The sequence below is a fragment of the Dasypus novemcinctus genome, chromosome 19 (genome assembly GCF_030445035.2).
Source record: "Dasypus novemcinctus isolate mDasNov1 chromosome 19, mDasNov1.1.hap2, whole genome shotgun sequence".
NCBI lineage: Eukaryota > Metazoa > Chordata > Mammalia > Cingulata > Dasypodidae > Dasypus > Dasypus novemcinctus.
The window spans coordinates 8820591-8840810 of record NC_080691.1 but is presented as its reverse complement, the minus strand read 5'-3'; the positions used below and the strand labels follow the sequence as shown (position 1 = coordinate 8840810).

The 20220-nt window shown below is 48.4% G+C and overlaps 1 protein-coding gene and 1 non-coding gene across 2 annotated transcripts in view; one reads left to right on the top strand and one right to left on the bottom strand.

The window, feature by feature from the left end:
* The window catches only part of TMEM132D (transmembrane protein 132D), a 707326-nt gene that overhangs the window by 275921 nt on the left and 411185 nt on the right, over positions 1 to 20220 (bottom strand). The gene's annotated exons all lie outside the window — the stretch shown is intronic.
* LOC111762524 (U6 spliceosomal RNA) lies at positions 7850 to 7952 on the top strand. The gene has a single exon (XR_002795630.1). It is a non-coding gene; the product is annotated as a U6 spliceosomal RNA (small nuclear RNA).

Sequence of the window (20220 nt, the reverse complement as noted above, 5' to 3'; positions counted from 1 at the left end):
TTATTATTTCCCTTCTGAAGCGGGTTGAATGGCCCCACCCCCACCCCTTCATGGACACCTGGGCCTCAGGATGTGGCTTTATTTGGAAATAGGGTTTTTATACATATAATTAGTTAGGTTACAGATGTAATTAGTTAGACAATGAGGTAGGCTCGAAATCCAGTGCCTGGTGGCCTTAGGAGAAGGTTATGAGAAGCTAAGGCAAATACACGCACAGAGAGAGTGCCATGCGACCACGGAGGCCGAGAGCACCAGGGAGGGCGGCAACGCCCAGAGGCTGGAAGCGGCTAGGGAGGACTCTTCCCCAGACCTTCAGGGGTGAGGGCAGGAGGACTCTTCCTCAGACCATCAGGGACGTGGGCAGGAGGACTCTTCTCTAGACCTTCAGGGGCGAGGAAGGGAGGACTCTTCTCTAGATCTTCAGGGGCGAGGAAGGGAGGACTCTTCTCTAGACCTTCAGGGGCGAGGAAGGGAGGACTCTTCTCTAGACCTTCAGGGGCGAGGAAGGGAGGACTCTTCTCTAGACCTTCAGGGGCGTGGGCGGGAGGACTCTTCTCTAGACCATCAGGGGCGTGGGTGGAAGGACTCTTCTCTAGACCTTCAGGGGCGTGGGCAGGAGGACTCTTCTCTAGACCTTCAGGGGCGTGGGCGGGAGGACTCTTCTCTAGACCATCAGGGGCGTGGGTGGAAGGACTCTTCTCTAGACCTTCAGGGGCGTGGGCAGGAGGACTCTTCTCTAGACCTTCAGGGGCGTGGGCAGGAGGACTCTTCTCTAGACCTTCAGGGGCGAGGAAGGGAGGACTCTTCTCTAGATCTTCAGGGGCGTGGGTGGAAGGACTCTTCTCTAGACCTTCAGGGGCGTGGGCAGGAGGACTCTTCTCTAGACCTTCAGGGGCGTGGGCAGGAGGACTCTTCTCTAGACCTTCAGGGGTGAGGGCAGGAGGACTCTTCCTCAGACCATCAGGGACGTGGGCAGGAGGACTCTTCTCTAGACCTTCAGGGGCGAGGAAGGGAGGACTCTTCTCTAGACCTTCAGGGGCGAGGAAGGGAGGACTCTTCTCTAGACCTTCAGGGGTGAGGAAGGGAGGACTCTTCTCTAGACCTTCAGGGGCGTGGGCAGGAGGACTCTTCTCTAGACCTTCAGGGGCGTGGGCGGGAGGACTCTTCTCTAGACCATCAGGGGCGTGGGTGGAAGGACTCTTCTCTAGACCTTCAGGGGCGTGGGCAGGAGGACTCTTCTCTAGACCTTCAGGGGCGAGGAAGGGAGGACTCTTCTCTAGACCTTCAGGGGCGTGGGCGGGAGGACTCTTCTCTAGACCTTCAGGGGCGTGGGTTGGAGGACTCTTCCCCAGACCTTCAGGGGCGAGGAAGGGAGGACTCTTCTCTAGACCTTCAGTGGCATGAGTGGGAGGACTCTTCCCTGGACCCTACACAGGGTGTGACCCTGCAGACACTGACTGGGGACTGCAGGTCTTCAGATCCATGAGAGAATAAATTTCTGTTTTGTAGCAAGTTGTTTCAGCAGCCCTAGCAAACTAATATAGACTCGTTCTTGTATTTCCTTGGGTAACCATGCCTTCCCCACGCTCCTGGGGGTGAGACTTGGGAAGACAGCCACAACAAGTGAAAGGAAAGCTATTTCTTTCCACAGTGCCCACGTCTGCCAATCAGCACTGGCTGTGAGGGGTCAGGATTAGGGGTGTGACCCCGTTTTGGTCAGTGTGACACTCCAAGGGACCACCTGAAGAGAGTTTCTTCCTCTCCTGGACGTGCTAAGCATGCATGTGCAGGCACAGTTGCAAGTATTTTGTCACTATGTGGGGAGACAGGTGCAGTCAAGAGAGTAGCAGGGGCGGGGCAAGCAGCTTAGGGACTGAGACCTCTCCTAAGGGGAGATGGCGAAAGAGATGGGGACCTGTTCTTAAAACATCGTTGAAGGGGATTGCGAAAGCTTTGCCCGGAAGCAGAATCACTAATATTACCTTTTATGGCTAAGCTACCTCAAGTTGTATTTTCTCCTTAGAACTAAGAGAACCAATCTTAAATACAATTTCCTTTGGATAAGACTAAACGTGGTTTCTCCACTCACTTGGTTAAGTCCTAGCCCGCTGGAGCAGATGGCAGCTGTGTGACGGCAAAATGCCAAGTAATAAATGCTTTTTGTTTTAGAGGTATTTAGAGATTTTAGATAGTCGTATCTCAATTTTTTAAAAAAATGTAAACTGTTTTCTGAGGGAATCATTTGTGGCTAATTTTGGGGGGTGATGAGCTAATTTTCTGTCATCCTTTACTATAGCTCATATATTATCAAAATGAACTTAGGGAATTACAATTATTTTGGACATAAATTGAAGGCAAGTTGGGCAAATTAGTTCCATCTTGAGTGGCTACTGGTTTCTAGGAGACCTGTGTTGAGAAGGATTCTGAGGCTGTGCCAGCGCAGGGAAAGGTGTGCCGTGGCCAGTGCCAGCACACATGTCCCCGCCAAGGTCCTGTATCTTCTACTCAAGTATCACAAGCAGCATTCTGAAGTTCAGTTCCAATTATTACAGGTTTTGGGGTTTTCTGGGCTCCTGTCATTTGTAAGAATAATTGCCCATCAGCTTCCACACCCGCACTGCTTCTGACAAGCTCCATCTTTGTGAGTTCTGTCCAGTTCCAAACAACCTCAAAAATAGGGAAGCACAGTTACCGGTGCAGAGCCTCATCGACCTGTCAAATAAATGAGGAATCCAGCAGGAGGAAAGCCTGAGGCCAGGGGGCAGCCACGAGAGGAAGGAGAGCCCCCCCCTGCTGGGCTAGGGCTCATGTTTCCACCATCAGAGCCCCACGGGAGCCACAGAGCCCCGTGTCAGCCCCCTGCCATGACCTGCCAGCCAGGCGGCCAGGCGGAGCCCGGGACGGTCCTGCTCGCCGCCTCCCTCGGGACCCGCTCTCAGCTAAAGTCACACAACACAACTGCCACCTTGCACAGCACCCGATGCCAAGCTCTCGGCTGGTGAAATAGCCCAGGAATGTTCCCAGTGTCACTATTTGACCATCGGGTATGCGCTTTGGTGCAGTTGGCGGGGGGCATATAGCCTTTATCTTGCTAAGGAAATTCTCAGCCTGTTCCTCGTTGAACTATTCATCTCTTTTAAAAATCTGGAAAACATGAAACTTTATCAGCCATTTTAGTCAGCATGTTTGAGATGACCAAAGGTTTTTGTTTATTCCATTAATCAACTGCATAATCCAGTGGTTTGCATCCAGCGGAGTTGGCATGGTTTGCATCCACCTGCCCGCCGAGGGGCGTCAGTGTCTGGAGACATGTCTTGCCATGACTGGGGGGAACACAATCGGCATCCAGGGGGCAGAGCCCAGGGCCAATGGCCCAGGACAGCCCACAACAGCAGAGGATCATCCACTCGGAGATGGCGACGGTGCGACAGAAATGCTGTGCCGACAGGGCGGCTGCTGCGGTAGTCCGTCCTCCCCTTTCCTCTCTCTCTCGCTCATTCTCTCTCTCCACCTTGTATGTGGGAGGCTGGCACTCAACCACTTAGCCACATCAGCTTTTGAGTTGTTTTTTTTTGTGTGTTTTGCTTGTTGTTTGTTTTTGTTCTTTCAGGAGTCAACAGGAACCGAACTTGGGACCTCTCATGTGGGAGGCCAGAGCTCAACCACTTGAGCCACATCCACTCCCCTTCTTCTTTTAATGACACTTTAAAATTACAAAAGCAGTGACATCCCATTGCATTTAATCAAACCACAGAGCAATGCTAAAACTGCTTTTCCACTTTTCTCTCTCTCCCACTCCCAACTGGCCCTGGTTTGTAACTATTAAAAAGGTTTACATACGTGGGGATGTGGAAACTTCCTAAACAAAAATGGAGACCAAAAAGGGCATTCACACAGTGTAAACATTTTTGTTAGTGAAAGTCTCCAGAAACAAAACCAAAATAGGGATAGACTGTTCAAGTATTAAAGTCAGAAAAATACTGCATAGGCATGGTCGGTGAGGAGCTTCTGTAAATTGATAAGAAGACAAACAACATGATAGGAAAAAAAAAAGAGCTCGGGATCTAAACAGGCAAGTCCCAGAAGAGCAGGTACAAAAGGCCGGTGCACATCTGAGAATTGCTCTTCCTCATTAGTAGTCACGTAGATGCAAAATAAAACACAAAGATAACATTATCCTGCATCAAATTAGCAAAAATTAGCCTAACATCTAGGTCTGGGAAGACTGGTGGCAAAAACTGCTTTTTACAAATGTAAGTGTGCAAAATGGATTGCTTCAACTTCATGAAAATTTATCTGGCCATGTCTGTCACCATCAAAAATTCACATATTCTTTGACCCAGAGATCTCACTAACAGAAATAAAATGACCAGGAAGTAAGGATATGTACAGAATTATTTATACTGATAAAAATATTGGAAAGAGACTACCAATAGATGAATAGTTGAATAAATTATGGTAAAACTCCCTATCTATTGTTATTCAAGTATTTAAAAATAAAGAATTCAATCTATAAATATTTATTCATCTGGAAGAATATACACAGCATACTTCTAAGTGAAAAGATTAAATTGATCCCAATTTAGAAAGAAATCACACACACACACACATACATGTAGGCAGGTGTGGCTGATTTACTCTTAAATCTGAAATATCATTTAATAATTCCCTTTCTTTTTATTCTCATGGAAGGAAACATGAAAAAGAACTTGGCAAATCAGAATTAAATTAAAGAGGAAAGCGGCTACACGGGAATAACCGGCTGACTGTCAGTCACAGAATACACCAGCCCTTCCACTGGTGGGAGCTCAGTCTGCGCTGGTCGTGCCACAGAAAGTGGCGTCTCTTCTGTCGCGTCTGGGAGCTGCCCTTACTGGGGGGCCCAGTTCTTGTGGGGTTGGGTTGGCATGTGGATTTCATTGCAAAAGCCAAATACGGCTGATTCGCAGGGGCTGCCTGGAGCCCTGGCAGGGCTGGGTGGGACAGCGCGCACAGCTGAGTCAGGTGCGGCAAGGGCTCTGGGAGTGTGTCCGCTGGCCGCTACCCTGGGTGGAGGGGACGCTGGGGACGGGAAGCAGTGGTGCCACCAGTGGACGGAGCTGACCCGCTACTTCCTAAACGTCCTCCTAAACATAATTCTGCTATTATTTATGGGACTATCCATTGACTTGAAACCGAAGTGCACCTCAACTTTCAACAGGGAAAGTAACAACCGCCGCATCCTAATTTTTAAAAGGCATTTTACAATCCCAGCGATTGAGAGCACGAAATTCATTAAGGACAAAGAAATCATAATTCTGAAATTCCCTCAATTCCTAACAGCTTTACAAGGCAGGATTCCTGGGGCAGCTTTGGCTGAGAAAATATTTGACATTTTTAGGAAATTACACAAATTGTTCTAGCCTTCTGCTATCAGCTTAGAAAAGAAGCATTTATTGTTTTTTGGAAGTATTATATAGGTTTGGTATTAATGACACTTGATCGATGGTGGTGATGAAGAAATCTAGAAGTTTCTCTGTGTAGGGATAATTTCCTTACAAGAACCTGTTTATAAGACCCTTTGTTTGTGACCAAGAGGGGGCTGTGAGAAAACTTCCCGAAGGAGGACTCCCACTGTTTTTAGCCTACATTCCACAAGGAAGTCTTTCTTTCCCCCTGAATTCAACCAGAAGTGTAGGATGAATATTGAGGTGACCCTCAAGACTCCTTCCATCCCATCATCTTTTCCTTGTCTTTCTCTGATTTTGTCTTAAGAAAGGCACTTTGTATGTATTGCGTGATTGACTCCTTATCCTTCGGTTTCCTCCGTATTTCTAATGATTCATTCATCTCATATGCGCATGAAAAATTCTTCCCTTTGAAACTCCTTGAAGGTTCTTCTTTAAGTAACATTACTGAGATATACTTACCATAATTTTCATTTGCTCATTTACGTGTACATGACCATGATTTTTAGTAAATTTACTAGGCTGTGGAACACCACCACACATGAACTTCAGGGCATTTTCATCACCCAGGAAGATCCCTTGTGCCCGCTTAGCATCGTCTCTGTTCCCACGCCCAGCACCTGGTGACGCCTAATCTGTCTCTACATGTTAGCAATCTTGGACATTCATATGAATGGAATCACACAACGTGTTCTCTTGTGCCTGCTTCTCTCAGTGGACGTGATGGTTTGAGGTTGGTCTATGTCAAAGCATATATAGGAAGCCCGTTCCATTTTATTGCTGCACAATCTTCCATCGCCTGGAGAGACCACCTGTTGCCATCCACCCACTAGCTGACGGACACATGTGTTCAGGTTTTGGCTATTAAGAATAACTCTATTAAGAATATTCATGTGCAGGTCTTTGTGGGGCTACGTGATTTCATCTCTCTTGGGGAGATGCTTAGGAGTCAACTTGTTGGGTCATAAGGTAAATTTGTTTAACTTTTTAAGAAATTGCCATATTGTTTTCCAAAGTGGCTGTGCTCTTTTACATTCCTCCAGCAATATAATGGGTTCCTGTTTTCCCCACATGCCTATACTTGAGTTTTTTATGTGTCTTTTAATCCCTACCTTTGTTCTCATTATATTGGAAGTTTGTACTGGTCCTGATTTTATGGTAATTGACATGGTAGGCTTAATATCCTTTGAAAAACACTGGAAACAAGCAGATGTGCAGAAGAATAATGAGCCTGGCAGTCAAGAAGAAAGTACTGCCCCACCCAGTGAAACCTCTCCATCATGCTCTTTGTTTCTCCAGTGGTACTTTGCTTCTATCTGACATAGTTTAGGAATAGAGATGATTCTGGAACATCCATCACCTGGTGGTGTTCACAGCTGGCACTTACTGATGCTACCCAAGCACAGGCACCTACGGAGTTCTTTTTTCTTAATTTTTAAAATTTTTATTTATTTTTATATATTTTATTTGGTATAATTTAATTTTTTATTATTTATTTTACTAGAGAAGTTGTAGGTTTATGGAAAAATCTTTCATAAAACACAGATTTCTCATATACTGCCCTATTATTAACACCTTGCATTAGTGTGGTACATTAGTTACAAATGATGAAAGAATATTTTTATAATTGTACTATGAACTCTAGTCCATAGTTTACCTTAGGGACTTTTTTTGTGTTGTACAATCCAAAAATTTTTAAAAAATTTTTTATTCTAATAACAACTTAATATTTCCCCTTTTCTCCACATTCAAATACATAATTCAGTGCAGTAAATTATGCTCATAATGTTGTGTGACTCTCACCACCATCCATTACCAGAACTTTTCCATCACCCTAAAAGAAATTCCATACAATGTAAGCATTAACTCCACATTCCCTGGCCCCACCCTGGCCCCTGGTAACCTGTATTCTGGTTTCTGACTCTATGAATTTGCTTACTCTAATTATTTCCCATCAGTGAGATGATATGGTATTTGTACTTCTGTGTCTGGCTTATTTCACTCCCCACGATGTCTTCAAGGTGCATCCATGTTGTCGCGTGTATCAGAGCTCCATGCTGTTCCCTGGATGAATAACGTTCCATTGTGTGTAGACACCACAAGTTGCTGATTCATTCATCTGCTGTTGGGCAGTTGGCTGCTTCCATCTTTTGGCTACTGTGAACACTAGGAACATCTGTAGGCAGATGTCTATTTGAGCCCCTGCTTTCAGTTCTTTGGGGCGTAAACCTAGAAGTGGGACTGCGGGGTCATATGGTAGTTCTACATTTGACTTTCTGTGGAGCTGCCATGCTCCACAGCAGCTGCACCATTTTATGGCAATGGATGAGTGTTCCTCTTTCTCCACATCTTCTCTAACACCTATAATTTTCTTTTTTTTAAAAAAAACAGTGGCCATTCTAGTGCTCACTTTGGCAGCACATATACTAAAATTGGAACATACAGAGATTAGCATGTCCCCTGTGCAAGGAGGACATGCAAACTCGTGAAGCGTTCCATGATTTTAAAAAAAATAGCAGCCATTCTCATGGGTGTGACATGGCATCTCACTTCGGTTTTCATTTGCATTTTCCTTATAGCTAATGATGTTGAACATCTTTTCATGTGCTTTCTATTTGTATCTTCTTCAGAGATATCTATTCAAGTCTTTTGCCCGTTTTTAATTTTTTTCTTTTTGTTAAGTTGAAGGATTTCTTTATATATTCTGGATATTAGACCCTCATCAGATATGTGGTTTCCAAATCTCCCATTGTGTAGTCTGTCTTTTTACTTTCATGATATAGTCCTCTGAAGCACAAAAGTGTTTTTCTATTTTGAAGAGGCCCCATTTATCTATTTTTCCTCTTGTTGCTTGTCCTTTGGGCTGACTGAGTCTTTGAACTGCTCTATTCCACAGAGACCCCCGTGAGGTGGCTGCAGTTGTCTCCAGTCTGCACACCTGGAGACTGATGTTGGACCAAGTTTAGTCAATCCCCCACGCCACACAGAGCGCGGAGGATGGAGCTGACACTGGAGGCCCCTCCTGCTCTGCCGAGCTCTAGGGGGGCGGAGCAGGAGGACAAGCACGCGCTCCGGGGAAGGATGGGAGCTGCTATATGTAGTCCAGGGCGCTTGCAGGAACCCATGAACCTGGCCACAGGAGGACCTCCTCCTCCCCAGCCAGACCAGCCAGCAGCCGTGTGTATTGGTTAGAGATGGCATTTGGCTGCATGTGACTCAACCCAGAGGGATGGCCTATTTTTCTCACATGGGAAGAAGCCCAGAAGTAGACTCGCAGAGTAGCTCTTTCTCTTTATGCTCAGCATCTGCACCTTGTGATGGCCTCACAGTCACAAAGTGGCTGCTCCACCTCCCTATTTCAGAGAGAGGAGAACTACAGGAAAAATGAGGGTCCCTCACTGGAAAAGCAATACCTTTCCAGAAACCTCCTGGGACTGTTTCATAAGACCGTGTCTAAGAACGAGGTTGCCAACTGGGCCTGAGATTTCTTTGCACAGGGTCAGGATTCCATAAATCAGAAGGAGGGAAAGAATGGGTATGGGAAGGCAGTTAACAGTGGTTGTGACATTAATGATCTGAGAAGGTCTGTCATCATAACGCATTCCGCTCCAGTCCTGTCTTGAACTGTTCAAATCCTGGAGGAGGCATTTACTGAGCATGAGGTTCTGAGAATCATCTTCATGACCATCGTCGTCATCAGAGCCGCTGGCATTAGATGGTGCTTCCTGGGACCAGGCATTCTTATAAGCTCTTTATACATAAGTACGCACTTAAATCCTACAGCCATCACAGGATGGGGCTCCCACTCCGCATGGCTACAGCACAACATGTGATCAACTCCGATCCACTGCTTCTCGCAGACAGGGCATGTCATCTGGGAGTTTAGAGACCTGCACCCTTGAAAGAGCTATATCACTTGGGCAAGTCAAGCTTGGCTCGTGGAAGCCTAATTTCCTCCCATGACACGCAGGTGCTGGAATGAACCTCTAAGGATGCTTTTAAGGAACGGTAAGGTCCAGGATGTGAAGCACACATGCTGCACCAAGCACACGTGGCCAGGACTGAAAGATACTTTTCCTAAAATACATCACCTGTGTGAATCTGAATCTTACTTAGATTACGGACAAACATCTGGGAATGAAACAGAGAACAAGCAAGAGGTACAGCCTGAAGTGTGGAATTACCATCATTCCGGCTCTTTTTCAGAATAAGATGCCTGATATAAAGGAAGCATCAGACAAGGAGGTTTTTCTGCTTTTAATTTGATCCTGGTCATTTATATCCCTGGGCATCTTTTATTTTAAAGATAAGATGTAATTATACTTTCTTTCAGTTATGGAGGAAAGCAAATCCTGTAAATTTCCCTACAGGAGGAAAAGACAATAATGAAATAACGGCTCTTAAGGTGGTGGATGCAGTAGGTGTTACGACTTTGGACTTACGTCAGGGGCATTCTCCCTGACCTGCTGCGTGAACAGCCCAGCAGGCACCACGTGTGCTGAGCCGAGCAGCAACGCCCTCTTCCCAGCTTACCTCCACTGCTACTGCTCAGTGTTTTCAGTCCTCTCAACAGAAATTTCTGCCTGGGACATTTAGGCTTGCATAAGATGTATTTATAACAATAAATGTGTTTACCTGCCTCATGAACAAATGCGAAAAATCCATGAAGAGAAGAGGGGAAACACAAAAATGTTGGAAGGCCAAATATGAAGTAATCAGAGGATAAGAAATCCTTCTTTTATGTGAATTTGGGAATTATTATTTAAATTGGATAATTTTGAAATCGTTGTTTAAACTGGATATGCGGCATCCAGTTGTACATTACAAACGCATCACCACACAATCACATCATTTCAATAGGACACTCCAAAACACTGTCCCATTGAAAAAAAAAAAAAAAAAAAAAATGTTCTTGGGCCAAGTATGAACTTTAAATGATGAAGGCCAAGGAAGCAAAGGTTTCAAATTTACATTTTTCTATTTTTCAACTTTCTGGTTAATGTGATACATGTTCAAGAATTCTTAACAAGCATTATTACCTGGACAAGAGATTCCATGGCTTATATGCACTACAGAGGACACAGACAGAAACTATGATATTTTTCCTTATTTTTTCAGCCCTAGGACAAATCTACTTTCCCTTGGCAGAGAAACAGATTAGTGATGGTTGGTTCTGAAATGTACATATTAACGTGGGCTGATATAAAACGATGTTTGTCTTTGGAATGCATTATGCCTTTTATGTAATGCATGACGGGCATTTTCTCAAGAGAAAGGCAATTTCTTTCCATTGCTTGGTTTTTGCTCCTTAAGAAGGCACTTGAAGAGAGCAAAGAACTCCTGCTACTACTGGTGGGAGGGGGACGGGGAAGAAGCTGCTCCAGCAGGTGCTGGAAGGATCCCAGGATTTGGCCTGGGTGTCGCTGCAGGAATCTCCTTCAGAAACAGAAGGCTGCTGAAGAGTGGCTAAAAGAACACGATTTTAACCCTTAGTTGCAGTCCACTGGACTCCGGAACCTGACCGTGACTTCAGGAATCAGCCCTGCGCTGCGCTGCGAGAACCTGGGCTTGGAGGAGGGGTAGCTGGGCCTGCTGGTAAACCAGCCTTGGTGGCTGTGACAAGAAAGGGACTGCACACAGGGGATTCCTTTGCTAAATCATTGCCGGTGCTGAAGAAAGGGGCTCTGGTCTCCAGGACGACACGCAGAGGCGGGGAATGAGGACGTCGGCGTCCCGGGGCTGGCCGTGGGGCAGGGGTCCGCAGCCACGGAGCGGGCGCTGCCGGGGTCGCCGCCTCCCAAGCTGCCGCTGTGCGCCTCGGGCACCTCTGCTTCTCTCCTTGGCTTCGACTGAGTGACAGCATCTGACTTTAACCCAGGCACCATCTCCATCACTCCCACTTGGGGCAAGCCGTCATCCTGTCCCCCCAGTCAGCATCTGACTCCACTCTGACCCCCTGCGATTCCCAGTGCGTGCAGCAGCCACGGCGCGCTCTCTCACGTGGGCACAGGTCACGTCGCCCCTCCGCTAGAGCCCCGGGTGGCCCATCTCTTTCTGAGTGAAGCCTTGGCAGCTGCTGGCCCCATCCGGTCTCGTCCTTGCCTGCTTCATTGACCCACATCCCGGCACACCCTCTTGCTCATCTGCTAGAGCTCCTCGCCTTCCCTCGAACACACTGGCCACAGGCCCGCCTCAGGGCCTTTGCACTGGCTGTTCCCTCTGTCCTCGGGACTTGTCTCCCACACATGTGCACACCACTGGAACTCTGCTCAGAGGCTGCCGCATCAGAGACTGTCCCCCACCAACACACGACCATACCACGACCACAGTCTGTCTCGTCTCGGGGTCTGTCCATCTGCAGACTCCAACCCCTGCTCGCACGCTCCTATTCCTGCCTCAAGGAGGCACGCCTGTGCTTACTCCTCTCCACCCCTGACCGTGGGCTTGAGAGAGCAGGAGCTGTCAGTCCACCACACTCACTGCAGCATCCCCGGTGCCCAGCAGCCTATCGATGGAGAGCAGGAGCACCAAGCATTTGCTGAAGGAACAAGTTTTCTTCAGTGACATGGCCATAAAGGTATGACTGTGGCCACCGCCTTCCCTGACATGGTCTCCGAGCAGGGGGACCCTTTGTGATTGAATTCAGTGGAGAGTCACAAAGACTGGCCACTGGAAGTGGGCAGTCCTGAGTCAGTGCCTTTCATTAACCCGAAGAAACTTCAGCGCGGCCCGGACTTAAAAAGAACTAATACGGCTTCTCAGGAGGCACACCATGGAGGATGAATCTCATCTACATAAACATTTAACTATTCAGAAAAATGCCTGAATGAGTGTGTCCTTTGATGAACTGACACACAGCGCACAATCTCACACAACCGGTGCAGGGGACGCTGAACCTCACCAGGTGCCGGGAGCTCTGCCGTGCCCGGGGACTGCCCCCTGGGGGTACACTTCCTGACCTCTAATCCCAGAGCGGTCTGGCCCGTGTTTGAGCACCACAGTGGGTTACACAGGGTGTACACTTCTGGTCCAACGCGTCCCCTGTGAGATCCTTCCATCTGCGTGCACGTAGAGAGAGTGCCTTGCTTGACACTGTTGCATAATATTCCATGCCACAATTTGTCTATCCATTATGCTGCTGATGGGCATGTGAATTATTTCTGATTTTAGCTGTTACAAATAGGGCTCTTAGGAACATTCTCGTGCATGTGTTTTCCTGTTGGTATACAGCCATGAGTGAAACTGCCAAATCATAGTAGTTATTGCCCAACAATTTCCCAAAGTTTAGTACCAGTGGGACTCTAAGCATGGTTTCAGTTATTCTTAATGAATAGACAACATTTTCAGATATTAATCTGTTTGCTTTTCCCTGTTGCCTTCCTTTTCCTTCTAAGCACTGCCCCTCCTTTTTGAGAGGAGGTTGGTGGCAGGGAAAACAACCTTCACATGTTCCCCCGCTGGCACGCTTCCTACAGCTCAAGCTTTTCAGGAGGTCACTAAAATAAATACCTGGAGAGGCAAGGATTTTTCTCCAAGACTGAAAATGTCCCTGGACTGGGGACATGGAGCAAAGTCTCCAAGTTTCTGAGAAGCAAGGCCCAATGCTCGGCTCCCTGGAGTGACGAGAGACGCAGCAAGATCCCGCGGAGGGATGTGGCGCGTCCAGGGGGTGAGGCAGAGAAGCCTTTCCCAGCCTGGGGCCAGCCTGCGGCCGTGCATGGCAGAAGTCTACCTGGATCCCCGGGTCTGCGGGGGCCAGGATATCCCCGAGGGAAGTGACGTGGACAAGCTCCTCTCACTCTCCATACTGCACACTATCCAGAAACTTCTCATGATGGCAGGGAGCAGGGTACAACTCCAGAGCACATCCGAAGCTAAATGTCCAGACAGACAGACTAAGGCCAGAGCAGGAAATTAATTTGAGGTGCAGAAAGCAAAGTAAAACAAAATGACCTTTCTTGCATACCTAACTGTACGGTTTAAGACTCATGTCCAGTAAGCAAGGAACAAAATTAAAGTGCCAGGGATACTTTGGTGAGGAAACCTGCTGGATAACGATTCCTGGTGCTCCTTCCAGCACTGCACGCGCTTAGGCACCTTTCCTAGGGTCACACGTCCGACACCTGATGGGTTACCCGGAGAATGAAAGGCTGAATGACTTCAGTCTGCTTGCCTCCGCAGAGGAGCGCAGCACAGCGGAGGGCAGAGGCAAGCGCCTGCCCCTGCAGGGCTCCTCGCACTAAGGAGTGAGGCCGCTGCATTGAGAAGCCAGCGGCAGCGGTACACCCGACGCAGGCGCAGAGGAGAGGCCCTGGCCTGCAGCCAGGCACCGGCTCGGGATCTTTACTGCCACTTTCTGGATGAGTGGCCTTGGGCAAGTTACTTAAGCTCCCCGTGCCTCAGTTTCCTCAGCAGTAACTTAGGGCGATCATGACGAGCGCTTCCTTAAGGGGGTCGTGCAGACGTAGCGAATGCTCAGAACTGCGAGTCACCAGTTAGCTGTGGGGTGGGCCGGGGGCAAGCGTGCCAGCGGTAAGCGGTGCAGAGGGGTGTCTGGGTGCCCACCCGCAGGGACTGCGGCGCAGGGCTCTGTCCCTGGAGCCTGTGCTGTTTGCCCTGGGTGTGCCTTGTACACGCTGTTATTGAAAGCTGCAGTAAAAGACACGGAGGCCAACAGCCGTGCGGGGAGCGGGCGTTCACCGCCTCGGCGCGCTGACTCGTGCTGCTTCTGGTGTCCTTGTTTTCCCCCCCTAACTTGTCTGAGTTTCCTGAGACCTATGCTTGCCAAAGGGCTGAGCCGCGGTGCCCTCAGCTATAGCCCGTTGTTACACAGGAGCCCCGCGGGCGTGGGGGGGTGAGGGCTCCATAAGCCTGTGCCCTGTGGACCTGGGGGGCTCTGTGAGCCTGTGCCCTGAGGGCGTGGGGGGGTGGGGGCTCTGTGCCCTGTGGACCTGGGGGGGGGGCTCCGTGAGCCTGTGCCCTGAGGTCATGGGGGGGCTCTGTGCCCTGTGGACCTGGGGGGCTCTGTGAGCCTATGCCCTGAGGGCGTGGGGGGTGGGGGCTCTGTGCCCTGCGGGCGTGTGGGGCTCTGTGCCCTGCGGGCGTGGGGGGCTCTGTGCCTTGTGGGCGTGGGGGGGTGAGGGGCTCCTTAATCCTGTGCCCTGTGGACCTGGGGGGCTCTGTGAGCCCGTGCCTCATTTCAGTCCCCCCGGGGTCCTTCTCTCAGGGCCGTGCCCCTTCAGGCACCTCTCGGCTGGGTTACCCCTGCAGTGAGGCAGGGAGGCTGCCCGGGCTGGGCTGGGTGTCTCCCTCCCGCACACGGATCAGGCGCTGGTGAACTAATGTCCCGTGCATTTGTTGGGTGAGGAGCATGCTCCGGAGGGATTTTTAAATGCCGACTGCTCCACTCCAGGAGAAGAAAAGCACAGGGAGGTCTCTCTCCCGGCTCCTCGGGGGGACCCCGGGGAGCCCTGGAGGTGGAACTCGTGCAGGTGGGGGGCGCTCAGGACCCGCGTGGGGCTGGCTCTCTGGGAGCTCCCGTCATCCGGCAAGTCCACCTCAGCCCAGCAACTGGCCCCTGCCCTTTCAGCACGCCTCCGCGGGCTGGTGCAGCAGCGGTTTCCATCCCAGCGCTGTGCTCCCGGGCCCTGCCCAGCTCCCTGCTTCCCAAGGCGGGATTTGCTCTGTGACCCAATTATCTGATGGATCCCAAAGCAGCTGCTGATTTTCAGTTTTTCAGGTTTTTTTTCTTGTGGTGAGGATGGAAGTGATGCCCCCAGCTCTTTCCATGTCTTCCCAGAAACCCACAGTATAGAAATGTATACATGTAAACACAAACATAAACACACACATACTTTTCCCATAGGATGCACACATAAAATGAAAAAAAAGTATTAAAAATGAACGAGGAGTATGTACACTGAACTCATCCTAATTGTCCCCCCAGTTCGGATCAGGTGAGGGCACTGTATGAGGAAAAAGGAGTGTTTATTTTTTCTGTAATGTGGTATCTTTTTTATAAAAGGTAAATGTTTATATACTACTTTTGAACATCGTAAGTGCACTAAAGCAAATATGCCCGTGCTGGAGCCTGCACGTGGTATATTTCTGAAAGATAAATGTTTATACACTACTTTTGAACATACTTAAAGTACTAAAGCAAATAACCTGTGACAGAGACCTCTCTGCTCTCCTTCCTCTCAGCAATACATTTCCCAGCCTGCCTTGCAGCCAGGTGTGGTCACTGACAAAAACTGGGCCAATGGAATGCGAGCAGGAAAAAGGTGTGGAGGGTTGGAGCAGCCACTGAAGCCGAATCCCCTAAGCGGGAAGTCCAGTGGGAAGTCTTGGCCCCTTTGCACCTGCTGGAAATGGGAACGCCTGGGATGACATCGAGCACACGCACGGGTGCACCTGGCGCACTGGGTGACGGCTGGGGCGAGCCTCCCGCCTGCCCTGGGAGGCTGCAGGAGAGAAATGCACCCCGTCTCGTAGAGCCGCTGCCTCTGGGAACATCTTGTTACGTGGCCTAGCCTGCTCCTGAATTAACAGAACACATGCATGTTGATGGACGGAAGTATGAATGAAGGAGCAGTGGCCAGGTGCTTGTCTTTACCCTTTTTCACAGTCCTCGACTTTAAAATAAATGCTACAGAAGACCTCCTCCTCTTGGCGAGATTGTGGAGTACCTGGAGCTCTCCTATCGGGCTGTGAGTGTAAACAGGTAGCACCAATTTGGAAAAGTGTTTGGTGTCCTAAAGCCTAACACACATACAGCAGATGACACAGAAATTCTATGTCAGAAAGGGGCGCTCGGATCCCCAAAAGACAAGCACAACCATGTCCGGAGAGTGTTACTCGCAGCAGTCTAAACACCTGCCAGCACAGGACGGGCAGAGCGCATGGTGCCCACAGAACGGACACTGCGCAGGGGCCGGGAGCTGCACCCCCAAACACGGGTGCACACCATCCGCTCCTGCGTGTGTGACGGCCGTAAGCGGCCCTCCTGATGAGGTGCGCCCAGGGAAGGTGCTCCCGCCTCAGCCAGGCCGGTCTCAGGCCTGTTCCTGGAGTCCTCAGAAGCAGAATGACGTCCAGACAGACAGACAGAAAGCCATGGAGGGCAGGAAGTGCGAGCTGGATGGAACCCACAAGAGGCAGGAGTGGGCAGGGAGGCGCCACATGCCCTGCTCTGGGACAGGGAGCCAGGCCAGGGCTAGCCACAATCGGCCCCACAACGCCAGACTTTGGAAAGGAAGCATCGCCATGACGAGGCCTGTTTGGACTTCCAGCTTCAGATCTGTGAGCCACTGAATTTCCATCGTTTATGTCAGCCCCTTGCATGGTATTTGCTTGAGCAGCCAAGGAAATGAAAACACCACACGACAATAAAAAAGAATCCACCACTCCATTCAACACCACCATCACGGAGAGACAGCTCACTGATGTGCTTCTGAGCAAAAGAAGCCAGACCCAAAAGAGCAGCGCGCAGGGCACGCCTCCGTCAGAGGAAGCGCCGCCCCTGCGGGAGAGGGAGGTGGGAGCCCTGCTCCCCCCAGGGCGGGGCGATGGGAGCCGCTTCCCCGGTGAGGATGCTCCACATTTAGATCTGGGCGGAGGCTACCTGCCTGGACGCAGGTGTGAAAGTCATCACGCTGGGCAGTTAGGCTTGGTGCCCTTTGACCAGTCCTTACAGCACCAGTCCATCTGTTATTTAACAGAAATAAGTTTTAGTTAAAAGGGGAAAATTCAAACACACAATTGCTCAGAGCAATACACGTTTTCAGAATCACTTCTGCTTCAGAAGTTTCTTACTGCTCAGCGGAGTCGCTTTTTGCAGCTGTGGCTACCACTGTTTCCTCTTTCTAAAACTCAGGTTCTAACCAAAGCACGAGATGAAAAACAGACCAATAACTACAGGATTCACAGGCCCTTCCAGGGCTTTCCTCACACAAACCACGCTGAGGGATGGCAGGTGGAAAGCAAACGGAAGCAGGATGCAGGACACTGTGAATTATTGAGTAAACAGGAATTAATACTAAATATCCAAAACGGAAAAGACACTGACCAGCCAGGTTTACCTTTGGTGGCAGGTTCTTTCTTTGGGAGCTTTGGAGAGCAGGAGAGGGACCTTCTGTTTGGACTAAAAGCCCCCATCTGGTAACAGACAAATCCCATGAAGAATGAGCTCAGTCCAAACATCAAGCAGCCAACATTCTGTTTGAACTTGTGGTGAGACAATATTTGGAAACATCAACTTAGCTTTCTCTCCCTTTTCCTCTTTACCCATGTTCTCTCCACATTTGAGCATGAGGGAAGCTGTTCTCTTCTTACTGTGATTCCTCAGCAAAAAGGGCAGATGCATCCATTGCCCCCCAGTTACCCTGCTTCCATCTATTCCACAAGATCTTGCAATGATGGATATAGGGCATGTCAACTTACATCAAAAATGTATAAAAGTCTATAGGCTAAAATGTAAACCATAATGTAAAACATAAGGTAACGAAAAATTTAGAAAATTGTGCAGTCTAAAATATAAACCATAATGTAAATCAAATGGAACCATGTCTGAAAGCTATGTTTCAGTATCTGTATATCAGCTACAGCAAATATAGCATGAACATGTAAAAAGATCATTGCCGGGGAAGGGGGAAAAGGGTTTGATGTTGGATATATGGGAGTCCCCTATATTGTATAGGTGACTATACTGTGACTAAAACTTTTTTGAAGACAAAATTAAAAATTAGAAGGAAAAAAAGAGAGGATGTAGACACTGAGGAAGAAATGAAATAAACTGCCTTGCTACTGTACATACAGGGCAACACCTACTGAGGTGATGAAAGGCAAAACGTAAAAAAAAAAGTTTTATGACATTTTTCATTTTTTAATACCCCAGTTTATTTTTACTTTATTCTAGTTTTTCTAAATTAGTATGTATTCTATTTTTAATCTTTAAATCAATCTATTACTAGTATTCCATTTTCCTATTAATTGAATTTGGCAATATATGAGGCTTCATTTTTGAAGAAGTTTTGAACCACAGAGGGGCTCAACTATGGCAGAGGAGGAACACTGGCGTGATGGGGGACACATGGTTGGGAGGGAGTTCTCTAGGGCATGAATGTAGGGTACATAAAATTGTTCAGATATATGTTGGATATTTTCATAGTAGTTACAATACAAATGACAGCTGAGGGAGTGCTGGGTTTCTAGACAGGGGAGCTCTGTCACATTCTCCAATGGAACAGCAACAATCCCCCAAGTGCAATGGGAAAGACCAGTGAAGAAGGGTGGTCCAGTGATGAGCCCTTGATACTGATGACTATGCTTGTGAGAGTGTGTGCCTGAAATTTGAACTAGGCCTAGAGCTGCAGGGTGCCAAAGAGTTACCTCCTGAGAGCCTCCTGTTGCTCAAATATGGCCAATCTCTAAGCCAAACTCAGCATGTAAATGCATTACCTTCCCCCCAGTATGAGACATGACTCCTGGGGATGAGCCTCCCTGGTGCCGAGGGGTTACTACCAATCACTAGCTGGTGATGCAACTAGAAAGAGACCTTGAATGAAAGGGGGAAATGGTGAAGATAAATGAGTTTATATGGCTAACAGTCTTCAAAAAAGAGTCAGGAGGTCATCAGAGGGGTCGCACTTATGCATGCCTCAACAGGATCCCAGAAACAGACAGAGTGGATACAATCCCAGGTGCTGGTGCTCCTGAGAGTTGCAGAGACACATAGGATCTACAGTCATGGAGGTTGGCTCTGAAGTTCAGTGCCTTATCAGTGGGCCCTACCTGGGAGTTTGTGTTCCTGAGTGTGATGGAGTCGGACTCAGATATGAACTTTCTACACATGTCTCTTTTATCACTTTTACTGAGCCTGTGGTTGCTCCTCCTGGGGTTGGTGTATACCCAGGAGACTTCAATCTCTGGACTGGATATGTGCCAGCTGGCCCTGAGCCTCAGCAGAGTTGCAGTTCCTACTCTCTGGTTTGTTGATCTTGCATAGGTCAGCTAACAAGGACGTTAAGGTGGTCAACCACCACATCAGGAAACCAAGAGTGCCTACAACTGCAAGCAGGAGAATTGCATCCATCAACCATGGATCTAAGCCCCATCTTGATATAGAGGTGGAGTGGACATTACCAACCCAGGGTCCACAGGATGGAGGAATAAAATATGGATTAGAATGAACTTACTGGTATTCTACTATAGAACTATTGTGACTAATGATGGAAGAAACTATAGCATTGATCTGGAGAATGTGGCCATGGTAGTAGCTGAGGGCAGGGAGAAGGAAGTAGAGATGAGATGTGGGGGCATTTTTGGGACTTGGAGTTGTCCTAAATGATATTGCAGGGACAGATGCTGGACATTATATATCCTGCCATAACTCACTGAATGGACTGGGGAAGAGTGTGAACTACAATGTCAACTATAATCCATGAGGTTCAGCAGTGCTCCAACATGTATTCCCCAAGTGCAATGAATGTGCCAAGATGATGAGGGAGGGTATTGATATGGGAGGAGTGGTGGGGGTAGGGTGTAGGGTATGTGGAAACCTTGTATTTTTTAAATGTAACATTTTTTGTGATTTATGTATCTTTAAAAAAAAAGACAATTTAATAAAAAAATTAAAAATTAAAAAAAGGGCGGATGAAGAGGTGTTCCAGGGCTGGGACTTCTTAAAAGCTGGGTGATTCAAGTATTGTTTCCAAATATGTATCACCCCTCCTTTTGGTAGAAAAGCACTTTCCTGACTTCTCGATGTCAGTCT